The following is a 12,280-nucleotide window of genomic DNA, read 5'->3' as shown; positions in this document are numbered from 1 at the left end:
GGCCTAACAATTTCTGTTTAAGGGAGTTTTATTTACTCTAGTTAATGCATAATCTCGGAGTTGCATACAATGTTTCTGCAACTCCTTTCTGAAATGCTTGCTGAAATCTGCTGCGTTTTACATCTCCAGTGGATATGTTCATCTAGAAACACTTAAACTCTGTCAACTCAAAATAAACGGCAGACGCAGAATGATTCTGTGTGCTCCAGTTTTCATTTTAACACTGTTTCAGGGCTGATCAGATTAAATTGTTTTATGTCTGCACCTTTTTTCATTTTGTTTTCCTTGAGCAAAAGTGCTAGATTTCAGGTAGAAAAGAACCTGCTTGTTTATTTCATTACAAATGTTAGTATATGGCATACCTCAGTTTTTTGGGGGGGTGTTGGGGGGTATTGGGAAGAGGAACACTTCCAAGGGGTTAGATATTCATCCTGTATAGATGGCTCAGATTCCGACTGTGTCAGTTTTTCTGGTGTTTGATAAGGCACACAAAGCAGTTGTGGGAGAAAGCATATCACTTGTATCCATGGTAACTCGAAAGATACTTTGGAACTCAAAAGGATAGAATAAGCTAGAGTAATAGGTCTCATTATAAGGGCAAAATACATAAAAGGTTCAGGCATATGCTTTTAATTAGCTGCCAAAAATAGCTAGAATCAGAGACAATGCAATGAAACAATAATTCTTAGTGTTAGAAATGAGCAACATTTGAAATCTAAAGATATGCTCAACTGAAAGGCTTTTATTTTACCATCTTATGGGTATTCGGTCTGTGAATACTAATAGATTTGCTATGGTTTCTTAATCATGCTTAGGACATGAGAGCGCACACTGATAAAAGCTGGTGCAAGTCTCATGTGACTACAAGTTTCAGAAGTTCCATAGTGATGTTAATTCTCATAGCTGTGATGCAGGTTCTTATGAATAGCATGTGCAAAGCATTCGCTTATGTTTTACAAGTGCACTGCTGGAAAAATAAATGTAATGAGTGCTTCTATGTAGGGATAATAAAAAAAAGATTGACAATGCAGATTAGTTGGAGATTGAAGATACAGTATTTTTCAGAATAAGTCACTTTAATTAATTTTAAAATAGGAAGGTAAGCAATGGGGGAAAATGTGAAAACGTAATACGAAACTTGAATGGATGGACTAGAATTGAATCCTGGAGAATGAAAATAGAACAATGTATGAAATACAAGGTATAGGATATTTGAATAACCATTTTAATAGAAATATTTTAATACAGTGAATAATTTTAAAGTTTTCTATTTGAACAGCAGTGTTTGTAAGGAATCCATCTTGTATTGCAGTGCAATTCTCCACATTATTTCCTCTGTTGCTATAGAAACTAATTCTAGTGCAGCTGTGATCGCTTATCAAAATTCTAATGTTTCAATACCCATTTCTTATTTTGAGTTATTTAAATAGCCTTGTCTTACTTTGAATCAAACTGCACATTTCATCACTGCTGAATTGTTGACTGGTCAAAATGTTAATGCAAAGTGATAGCAAATGCTGGTTTGGTTTTTTTTTCTTTCTGCCATCTAAGCTATCATACTTATTGTTAAAGTTTGAATAACAAGCAAATTAAGGCTTTTTCACTTGATAAATTATAAAGGTCAATATTTGCTGTCTAACATCAGCATTTTGTAATGGATATTACTTCCTCAATGTAATCTTAATTATATTTAATATTTCATAAACCTTAAATTGTTCATGTTACTGATATGTGGCCATAGGGTGCCTATGTGTATATATGTGTGTTTACATATATGTCTATGTGTGTGTGTAAACAATTTTTAGGGTGTTTTTAACTTAAAAGTCTGTATCTTGGCATATTCATTTTATCAAAGTAAAAATTTCGGTGATACTACATTATCTAAAACTAGTCAGCCACAAGGTATACTGCAGTAGAATCTCACCAGTTAACAAAGTATTCTGAATCTCTTTTGCTCCTTGTATGATTTGTTTCTTTGAGGTTGGGTTTGGGGTGAGGAATTTTTGGTTGTTTTTTTCTTTGTTTTTAACAATGAGAGTACTGTGCTGGTAGGTATATGTATTTAATGGATGATGCAGCAATGGAACTGGTACATGCAGAGGAGCTGTGCTTGCCTCTGAATTGTTGAACTGCTGCATTACAGAAAGAGCTTTATAGATACTTGAGATACCTGTATTCGAGATGATCCCCATCCTTGATTATTATAGTATTGAATTTTTTCAATATATATATTGTAGAATCAGTGAATAACAGGTTGAAAAGGACCTGTGGAGGTCATCTAGTCTGATCTCCTGACTGAAGGAGAGCTAACTTCAAAGTTAGACCAGGTTGCTCAGGGCCCTAGCCAGGACAGCTTTTAAAACCTTCAAGGCTGTCAATTATACAGGCTCTGTGGGTAACCTCTTCCAGTCTATAGCCACTATAATTTCAAAGTTTTTTCCTTATATTTAATCAGAATTTCCTTTGTTGCAATGTGCACGTATATTAGTTATGTATTGGTTTTATATATAGCTTAATAAAGTAGTTTATTAATAAAGTAGTTTAAACTCTTAGTGCTGAGATTTGAAAAAATTAGCATTCTGGTTATGAACCATGTTAAACATTCTGCTGAGTATGTTTTCAATTATAATGTTAAGATCTAAAAACTTTGCTGACACCAAATTATGAGAAAGAGTGGATGGTTATAGGTCTGGAGATATATGTTGTATACTTTCTAATGTTGTAGCAAAGCTGCTGAAATGTTCCAGTAATACTTTTCAAGATAATCACTGACTTTCTAATGAGTGTACACTAATTTCATGTAGAGTGAAATAAATAATTTTCAATTTTGAAATTATCATACAAACATTTTGCAGCTGTAGCTGTCAGACTTTGATTACTAATTAACTGCTGTGCACCACCTTTAAGTCTCTTATTCAACAAGCAGCATCAAACGGTAATTTCAAATGAGATACATAAATTTTTGCTAGTATAAGAAAAGTCCATGAGAAACAAATTTTTATGGATATGCATGTTTTACTCTGTCACAACGGCTAGTAAGTTTAATATTGTAGGTATAACACCATGTTCATGACAACACAATTTCCAGTTAGTGTTCTGGGAAGTTAAATGGGTTGAGAATGGTATGCTGCACTCTGATCCTTGATTGTTCAGCGCTGTTGTTTCTTTGGATGGATGATATGGAAGACCAGTTCCTCTCCTACTGTTTGTTGAGGGCTGAAGCATCATTCTGTAGACCTTATGAGCCCTCTGTAACCAATATATAGCTTGGCCACTGTTCTCATCCTCATAAGCTCTTGCATAGCTCTTAAAACTGGTGCTATGGCTGAATGAAAATATCTTCACCAGCCAGACTCATGTTCATCTGGTCCTGTCAAAATGCAGAAAATTACCTGTTTTGTGAATTATAGCACAGCTATGGACACGTAGCAACAACTACATCATATATTACATATAAGCCTAGTAAAGCAGCTCGTCTGTGACAGTGGGTTGTCTCAGAAGTGCCGCAAAGAAGTGCAAGAAATTTAGTTTTGAGTAATTGTGTTTCTTTATGCCTGGAGGAACTTGTCTGAGGCCTTGCTGAAGTGAGTGGAACAGACTGACATGCTCCCTGCTGCTTAATCTGTGCCTTTTCTGTGAATTCGTAGCCCTCTTACTGGGTGTGCAAAGGAAGGATACCTTGGTTTTGAAGGATATCCATTTCCTGTGATTTCACACTGTCTATTTTGCCTTTCTTTTTCTGGACAGTTGGCCCCCAAAGTGGTACTAGTTCCATTATTACTAAGCATACTTTCTACAGGCATTAATATCTAAAAGGTTTTGAAGTTCTTAAGCATGTATAGACAATTTTCTTCTATTGTTGACCTATTAGGTACTCCTGCAAACTGAGATTGTCTTTGATTTTTCTGGTTTCTAGCTGCTTTTTATTTGGTAAAGTTATGAGAGCTGTTTCAAAAGTTAAAAAATCTGAATTTTCTAGAATCGTTTTTACGGGAATACTCTAATATACTGCAGGAAATACAGTCCATTTTACTAAAGCAAGTCACTGAGCCAGTTTGTCAAGGAAAGAAGGAGAAAAAGTGCCCGAATAGATAAGAGAAATCAAGGTCCTTTGGAATCTCAGGATCTGAATAAATAATTACCACTGTCTCCCCACTCAAAAGGAAAAATAATAATAAATCTAAAATATAAATATAAATGCTTATTCTGGGAAGTGTCTTGCCTCTCCTGGAATGTAACTAGCTGCGTTCTCTAGGTTGTGCAGATTTTCACCTACAAATATGGTTATTCCCACCTATCAGACATCACTGATTTCTCTTTTATCTCTCTGCTCTGTTGACATTGCTTTTTTCTCAGATCTGAACCACTTTTTTGCATGTCATGTGTTGTTTTATTTTCCCCATTCCTTCACCTTTCTTCCTCTGTCACTTTTGCTTTGTTGTTTTAGCTGTTTGTAATTTTTCATTCCTGTCTGCATCTTGTCTGTTCTTTATTCCTCTCTTTGCTCTTTTCCTAGTTTTCTATACAGATGTACTAAACTTCTCTCCCTTTATTTCTTTCCTTTGTTCACTTACCAACAACCTATCACTTTTTTCTGAATCATTGCACTTACTTTCTCCTTTTGCCCCCCCCTTTTTTTTTTCCTTCCCTTTACTTTTTTCCCCACCCTAATATTGTATTTTTTGTTTTCTCTTCCTTCTCTCCCACTACAGAGCTGATGATAATGGAAAATTCTGTGGGGGTATATCTCTTAAGAAGCTAGTGGCTTGGAGGTTTCCATGTTGGTGGTGGTACACACTGCAGGTGAATTTTAGATTAATAATAATAATTTACAAGGCTTGAAGTAAAACAAAAAAACAAACTGAAGAAACGGCTAGGGTACTAGTCTTAAAAGACTTGGTTTCAGTTCCACGCTTCATGGGAAGCTTTCTGTGATTATGAGCACTTCTGAGCTAGATTCACAGCAATCTTTATTGCCTCTTATTTAAACCTGTACTTTAGTTCTCCATCTGTAAAATGCCAAACATGTTAACTTATACTATTGTGGTAGTACTATTATTCACCATAATATATATTTCACTTATATATATTAACAGTTACGAGATACCCAAACTGGGATCATATAGATATCTTAAGTAGATGGGCAGAAAATTTAAACTCATGCCCTACTGAAATGGTTCATGCAGAATCATTGTAGCACTGCTCTGTGTTAGTGACTTGCTCCAACAGAGTATCCTTTGCACTCAAAATTGCTGTGTAAATAAGGCAAAGGAATCAAAGCAAGCTTTTATGTTCCTATTCTGGAAGCAGTTCTTGATGGAAAATATCTTTCCTGGTTCATTTTCACCAGTTAAGGTAGTAATAAACAGAGAGCTAAAATACTAGGGAATTTTACACAGTTTTTTGAAAACAAATTACAAAATGCAGCTACCAAGGTGAAGCTGTTTTTAAGAAACCATGGACTTACTGCATTTTAAGTGCAGAAGGAATTCTCACCAAAGGAAGTAGTTGTATCTTGCTTAAAAGTATGGAAAAAGAATGATGGAATTCTGATTGTTAAGGAACACATTTAAGTGTAGTATATACTGCTGAATGGATCTTGATTATATCATCCAATGAATAATTATTGAGATCTTAAAGGGGGGTTCTGTATCACTTAGAAAACTTTGGGGTTTTTTTTTTGTCAAATAAAAATGAACGTGCCTGAAATGAGCTGCAAAAATACTAAAATGTTCAAGAAAATGATACACATAACACATTGATCTTGCTTTCTAATCACACTTTCTTTCCTCATTTGAGACCAAATAGAATGAGAGCAGGAACATTACAGGAATATTAGCTGTGTGTTACAATACTTTACTGGGAATTGATTTTAGACCTCTGTGGGATCTTTTTCACCTTTTCAGCACTTTATCCTGCTACTCAATTCCTGTGCTTAATACTGCAGCTGTATTTGAACTATAATTTAAAGTGAAAATTACATTCAAATGAAGTATAGCAATGACAGGAAAATATTTTCTAAGCCCATATCCAGCTGCTACGGTCCAGAGGTATGAAGGGATGCTACTAAGCACAAACTGGGGAGAAATGGGGATTCTTAGGGGCCTGAGATGGTTTACAGGGTGGAGTTTTCAAAGCTTTTAGCTGTTAAGCATCTGTAAATGCTGGTGAGATAGCCAAATTTGGGTGAATTTTCACAGAGATGATAAAAGGCATTTCCTTGTCAGCAAGACACTCTTTAAGATTTCAAAGCTAGTTGTCAATCACCTTCAGCAAGCAGGACTTGTAGTGTATTTTAAAAGAGGGGGGGTGGGGTGGGGAAGATTCTATGAATTCATTTAACTTACTATCATTTTGGAAGTGGTATTTTTGTAACAATTTTGATAACTTGGAAAAAATTAACAGTGAACAGAGGTACAAAGGAATACCTGTTCATTTATAAATTTAGCCAACATAGTGATCTGAAAAGTAGTGTAAAGGAAAGTTGGCTGCTTATAAAAACAGTAAAAGTGAAACCAGCATCTAAATGGAATAGAAAATAAGTTTTTCTACCTAAGAAGTTGAATGAACATACTTAGTACAAATGCTTTACCTAAGGAAATACAATTATGGAAGGGAAGGCAAACAGTTTTAAAATTTCACTTCTTAAAGATCACTGCTTCCAAAAAGTTATAAAGCTGGATGTAGTCTCAGAAAAGAAGAGTTTCTAAAGTCTCCTTTTAAAAGTAAAAAAAAAAAAAAAAAAAAATTCTGGAAAGCTTGATTTATTGATATTTGCATCAATAAGATATTAAAATATTGAACCAATAGGTTTAAGCACTATTTAGATATATTTTGGACAGCTGGAAAGTATAAATACAGAACTAGGTAGCAGAACTCGTTCCTATTAAAATTAATAGAAATACTGTATAAGGAATCAGAGAATGATACTTGAAAGAAAATTAATTCAAGAGATGCTAATGTATAATTTTCATTGAAAGACGACCAAAATATTTGGGGAGGAAACAAAAGAATGTCTTTGACAGTTAGTTCACTATAATGCTTTAATAATGTATTTGTAGTTTAAATGTTCTAATTTGGGCTAATTTTGGAAAGAGAAAGCTTGGAATTTTTCACCAGTGCAGCACCTTTCTGTATTGCTCTGTAAAACAGACCATAAATTCTTACAAATCAGAAGTGCTCTAATAAGCAAAGAAAAGAGCTAATTTCTTTTGTCAGCAAACAAAACCAAGCTGTAGTTCTGCAGGCTTATGATGTAAACAGACAAAAAAAAAAAAAAAGTTACTGTGTGAGTATCAGTAACTTCAGTTGGTCTTAGACCTTTCCTGAGGAAGAAAATTGAAGCTTTAAGGACTGGACATGAAAGATTATTCAGTAATTTTGGATTAGTTCTATTAAAAAACAAGAGAACCTTTTTATTACATGAATTACCAGTAGACTTAGCCTTGGAAGGTGAGGAAAATGCAGTGCTGAGAACTTCATCTGACATCAGATGTAAATGGCAGCAACGCTGTTTTGATTTCCAGAAGTCTGGGATTAAGCTAATAGTGTATGGAATTTTCTAAATATTAGGAAACAGAACTATTTTTTACTGAAAAAAAAAACCCAAACAGATACGATTACTTATCTTGTTTACTGGTGAATTGCATAATGTAGAAAATAGTTCAACTGTGAATAAAAGTCTAAAATGTGGCAAATGCAAAAAGAAAGCTGATAAAAGATGTTTTTTCTGTTGTCCGTATGACCCCATACCACTGCTATATTTCTCTTTTTTTCATTAAGCAAGACTCGTGCCATAAGTCTTTTGAAAAGACATAGAATAATGCCAAGATAATTTGTTTTATTGTGAAATAATATGGGTTTTTTCCTCACAAAGATGCATGTAAGCTTTTCATTTTAAAGGAAGGAGAGCCCCGAGGTTTCATTCAATATTTAATGTTTGTATTTTATACTCCTCGTAATGTGGGGTTATTCAGTCAACAGAATATTTTTGGATGGTAGAAAAGTTCAAACATGAAAATTCCATTTGGACTCTCTGTGCTGCATATCAGAAATCTCTAAGGGTATTTAATCATTCAGAATAAGAAAGGTTTCTTTAATTTTTAAACATGTATTTCATTTTATGTTTTATTTAAATTGTAACATTTACATAGAACCCCTTGAAGGCTTGAAAACTTGAAATTTACGTTAGATTAAAAAAATAAATAATTATGAAGCATAGTGTATGTGGAGATATATTAGAGGAATAAAAGGTACTGTTTGAGTATGAAGATATTCTGATAATTACAAAATATGACTTGCAAAAATTATTAATTTATATAGTGATTATTTGTTTTAAAGGAACTGGAAACCAAATTCCCAAAGAAGTTTTGCAGTAATGCTGCCTCTCACAATAGAATGAATATTTGAAGAAGTAATATGTATGAGAAACTACAAGTTGCAGAAGTGTAGTTAATTACTGCTTATGAGACAGGGGAATTAAAATCACAAGGATAGTTTCTTTTCCCTTATGTTAAGAGATGGATGTTCTTGGAATTACTCAGGAAATATGGGCTAAAGAAAGCTAGGGTTGTGCTGCTGCTGACAACCTTTGGGAAAATTAATTAAGATAGCAAAGTCTAAACATTGTAAACATGGAAAGGAACATCACCAGCTTTGTGGTGAAATGTTGTACAGCCTAGCACGGTTCACAAGGGACCAGGACAGAGAAGAGAAATGAGAAGCATTGGAAGTAGAAAGTTCAAGTAGTAACTGAAAACCTAAAGAAAAAGCATTTCTTATAGTAAGCTCATGTATCTTTAAACTGTGATTCCACTCAGAAAAATGACTGAAGAAGTTTGTGTATTTTCTCATAGTTATCAATTGTATGTTCAGGAATGCTCATTTTGGCCTAAGTTGCTGTGTCAGGTTTTACTGGCAGTCCCTTGAGGTTGATGGCAAGATATGTATCATCTCCCTTTGGCTTTCAATCAGTCCCCTGTACAGGGATTTATGAAAACAAATTAACCTTCATTGTATAACAAACAGTACTAAGAAGAAGGTATTTATTTACTTCTGACTTAAAGGTGCTAATGACAGTTTACACGCTGTAATTTCCTGAGTGTACCAGCAAAATGCTAATCTGCTTGTGTTTGTCAGGTATTTCACTTACAATTCTGGTTTCTTCAACTGTTGAGCAAGGACTTTATTATTACCACTATATGAGTGTTTTCCCAGCCCACTAGAGAAGGGTGCAAATTTGAAGTAAAGCAGTTAACCCTTAAAAGATTGATTATTCAAATCTGCCTATTGACAGCAATACACTGTATACTCAGTTTAGAGTTTACTAAATATTTGTTACTAAACAACTTAGTTTCACTCATGTTATGAGAATGCAAAGTTATTTCACATAGTTTGGGTGGAAAACTGGGTGTGGGATCTTTCTTTCTATTTGTCTTTCCTCCATTCTGGCATTTTCTGGCTGGTAGGAACCTCAGGTCAAACCCAATTTGGTTTCTCTGTGACTATTTATTTCTTCCACGTCTGGGATATATGTTGCCTTGGTTTTTTACCCTGTCTAGTCCAAACTGGTATGGTAATTTAATATGATTAATTTCACTGGGGGAATTGGCAAAATTTATTTTCTATCTGGTTTGAGAGCAGAAAGTTTCTTGGGAAACTTGCATAGAAATGATGCAACAATTAATTTTAGATTTTCACTGTAACCATTTGCTTGTTAAGAGTAACTCTTTAGCAGAAGTTATAAGCCACATTCAGTGGTCTTTGGAATGTATTCTTTGGCTTTGTCACAATATACAAGTATGCACAAGTGTAACTGTGTCTAAGTTTATACCTTAAATGAAAGGTACAAGGTATGTTAGAGACAATGGTTTTACATGTAAACGTGCGAACACTTCAGAACGTGCTTTCCTTTCAGCTCCAAACTTTTTTCTCCAATACGATCAGTGATAGGCCAGCACGTATTAGCAGTGTTTTTTTATTTTAAACTTTGATACTTATGCAAAATTTTGTTGATGGATTGATTGTTGGAGTTAGTTGTTACTTCTGTGTAATTTTTAAGGAAAATACCGAGTATCAGGTATTTAGTGTTGCTGTATTCACTTCTGTCTGTGATATCATTTGTCTTTGATATCATCAGTCATTAGAATGTCTTCACGTAATTCAAATTTGCAGTATTTTCAGAGACCTATAACATGAAATCATCATTTTATTGCATCATTTACTGTGGGGAGGGGGAAATTAATTTAAAATGAGACATTTTCACTTTAAAAATTAATTTGAAAACTTTGATATCTTTTTATGTAGAGAAACCTTTTGTTCAAAAACAGTTTATACCTGTTTAGACAGAGGTGTCCTTAGATTTTTAAACCTGGATATTTGTTTTAAGAATTTACACGCTTTTTCTCTTTGGTAAACTAAACTTTCAAAAATAAATAGTTAAAACCTGCCCCAGTGTTTCAGCATTTTCTGAGATTTTTGAGTCACAGCTGGTTAATAAGGATTTTCTTTTCTTCACTTCTTCCCCGCCTACATTAAAAGTACCTTTTCTGTCACACAGCCTGTGCAGTTTTCCCATAGGGACATATAATGCAGTTCATCAAAGTGAAAAAAAAATGAGTCACACAGTCATTTATTTACTCATGTAAGACAATAGTGGTGTTGGTAGTTACCTGGACACACTTTCATTTTGTTAGATTGTGGAAAAGCTGGGAGTTAAAAAGTCTTTGCAGACTTGACTACAAGCGAAAAGAAAGAAATTAAGTCATAGCTACATGGTGGTTACCGTGTCATTTAATGCTGTTTGTTGCCTTTTAGCAACAATGAGCAAAAATGTTGTTGCTCTAAATTTGCTAGAATATTTATTTATATAAATTTTGAAAAGGAAGTCCTGTTTTCATGGCATAGAGAGTCAAAGGATATTTATTATTATTTTATTATGATTAAAATATCAGTTTAGATTCTAAAATTATATCTATTTTCATGGGCACAAGTTATCTAATATTTAACAAAAAAAAGAAGTGCTTTCCCGTATCTCTCTGTGTTTTGCAAATAAAGCTTTCTTACTATTCCTGCATGGCGATTTCATGATTCTAACTGTTGCACTTAACTCTGTTTTGTATGTAAGGTTTTATGTGTATCTGCTAGACTGATGACTACGTTTCGAGTATAGATTCCCTGCCTGCTCTGTTTTCCTTTCCAGTCCTGTGGGACTGGAGTTTCAAGAGTTAGTGGCACTGTGCTAACTAACAGCAGAAGACCTTTTGCAGGAGTGCTGTAACAGTAATTTGGAATCACTGTGAATGGTAGGCTGGCTCTGATGGGTTTATCAGAGAAGAGAGGATTCCTGACGGTGGTATCATCTGGTTGGAGTGTTTTACTTACTCATTTGCCTTAGCTAAAGCTAAGAGGAGTTCCATTAGGAGCCCAGTGAAATAGAGAAGAGCCCTGCATTCCCCAATTACATTTGAGGCCTATATTTATCTGTGCAGTAGATATGCTCCATAATGAGCTGTCCTGTCCCTGTCCTTCAGTTGCCGAGCTTTGGGGATCTGCAATGCATGTTGGCTCCCCTCCAAGACAACGTGTCTGGGTTTGCCTCCCATGGACAGTGTGCACCAAACCCACGGTGCTTTGGGCTTATGTGAAGTCCCAGATGCTGTGAAATTTTCCAGCATGCCACAGTCAGATACAGCCCAGACTTCCAAAGGAAAGGAGAACAAAAGGGAGCCTTTCGCTAAGACTATTTGTTTCCCAAGAGAGCCACATTACTGTGTTTTCAGCCTTGTTCCATAAAGGGTAACTCTTACACATACTGTTTATGTGGTATGTTGAACAACTGGTAATTGCCTCTGAAGCAGTTAAAAGGTTGATGTACTTGGTGAGAATTTAGGACACAGGCAGGGCAATCCTGTATACAAAAATTTGATGATGAAACTAAAATGTACCACCAAGATTGGGTTTTTCTTAGATGAATCTGAAATCAAAGCTTATATTGTTCTAATGTTAATACTTTCCTTAACTTCCTTGTTTGGTAGATTTTTCTATGAGTGAAAGTGGTATGTCTGACACCAGAAAACATTGTTGCTTTGAAATTTTTGTGTATAAGTTAATTCTATGTGTGAGGGGCATCGAAATCTTCATTAAAATCTCTACAGAAGATGTAAACAAAATGGGATACAGGTTTTTACCTATCTTTGGTATTCCTTTCATTTCAGCTACTGCACACCTTGCTGTCTTTTCCCAATTCTAGTCAACTGTGTAATGCTGCGTAATAAATGTA

At 34.7% G+C, this 12,280-nt stretch overlaps 1 protein-coding gene across 5 annotated transcripts in view; it reads left to right on the top strand.

The window, feature by feature from the left end:
* SYT14 (synaptotagmin 14) overlaps nt 1–12,280 on the top strand; it is a 93,290-nt gene that overhangs the window by 47,241 nt on the left and 33,769 nt on the right. The window lies entirely within an intron of this gene.

Source organism: Harpia harpyja, chromosome 13 (assembly GCF_026419915.1).
Source record: "Harpia harpyja isolate bHarHar1 chromosome 13, bHarHar1 primary haplotype, whole genome shotgun sequence".
NCBI classification, from domain to species: domain Eukaryota; kingdom Metazoa; phylum Chordata; class Aves; order Accipitriformes; family Accipitridae; genus Harpia; species Harpia harpyja.
The sequence above is the reverse complement of the archived record's forward strand: the minus strand, read 5'-3'. Positions and strand labels throughout refer to the sequence as shown.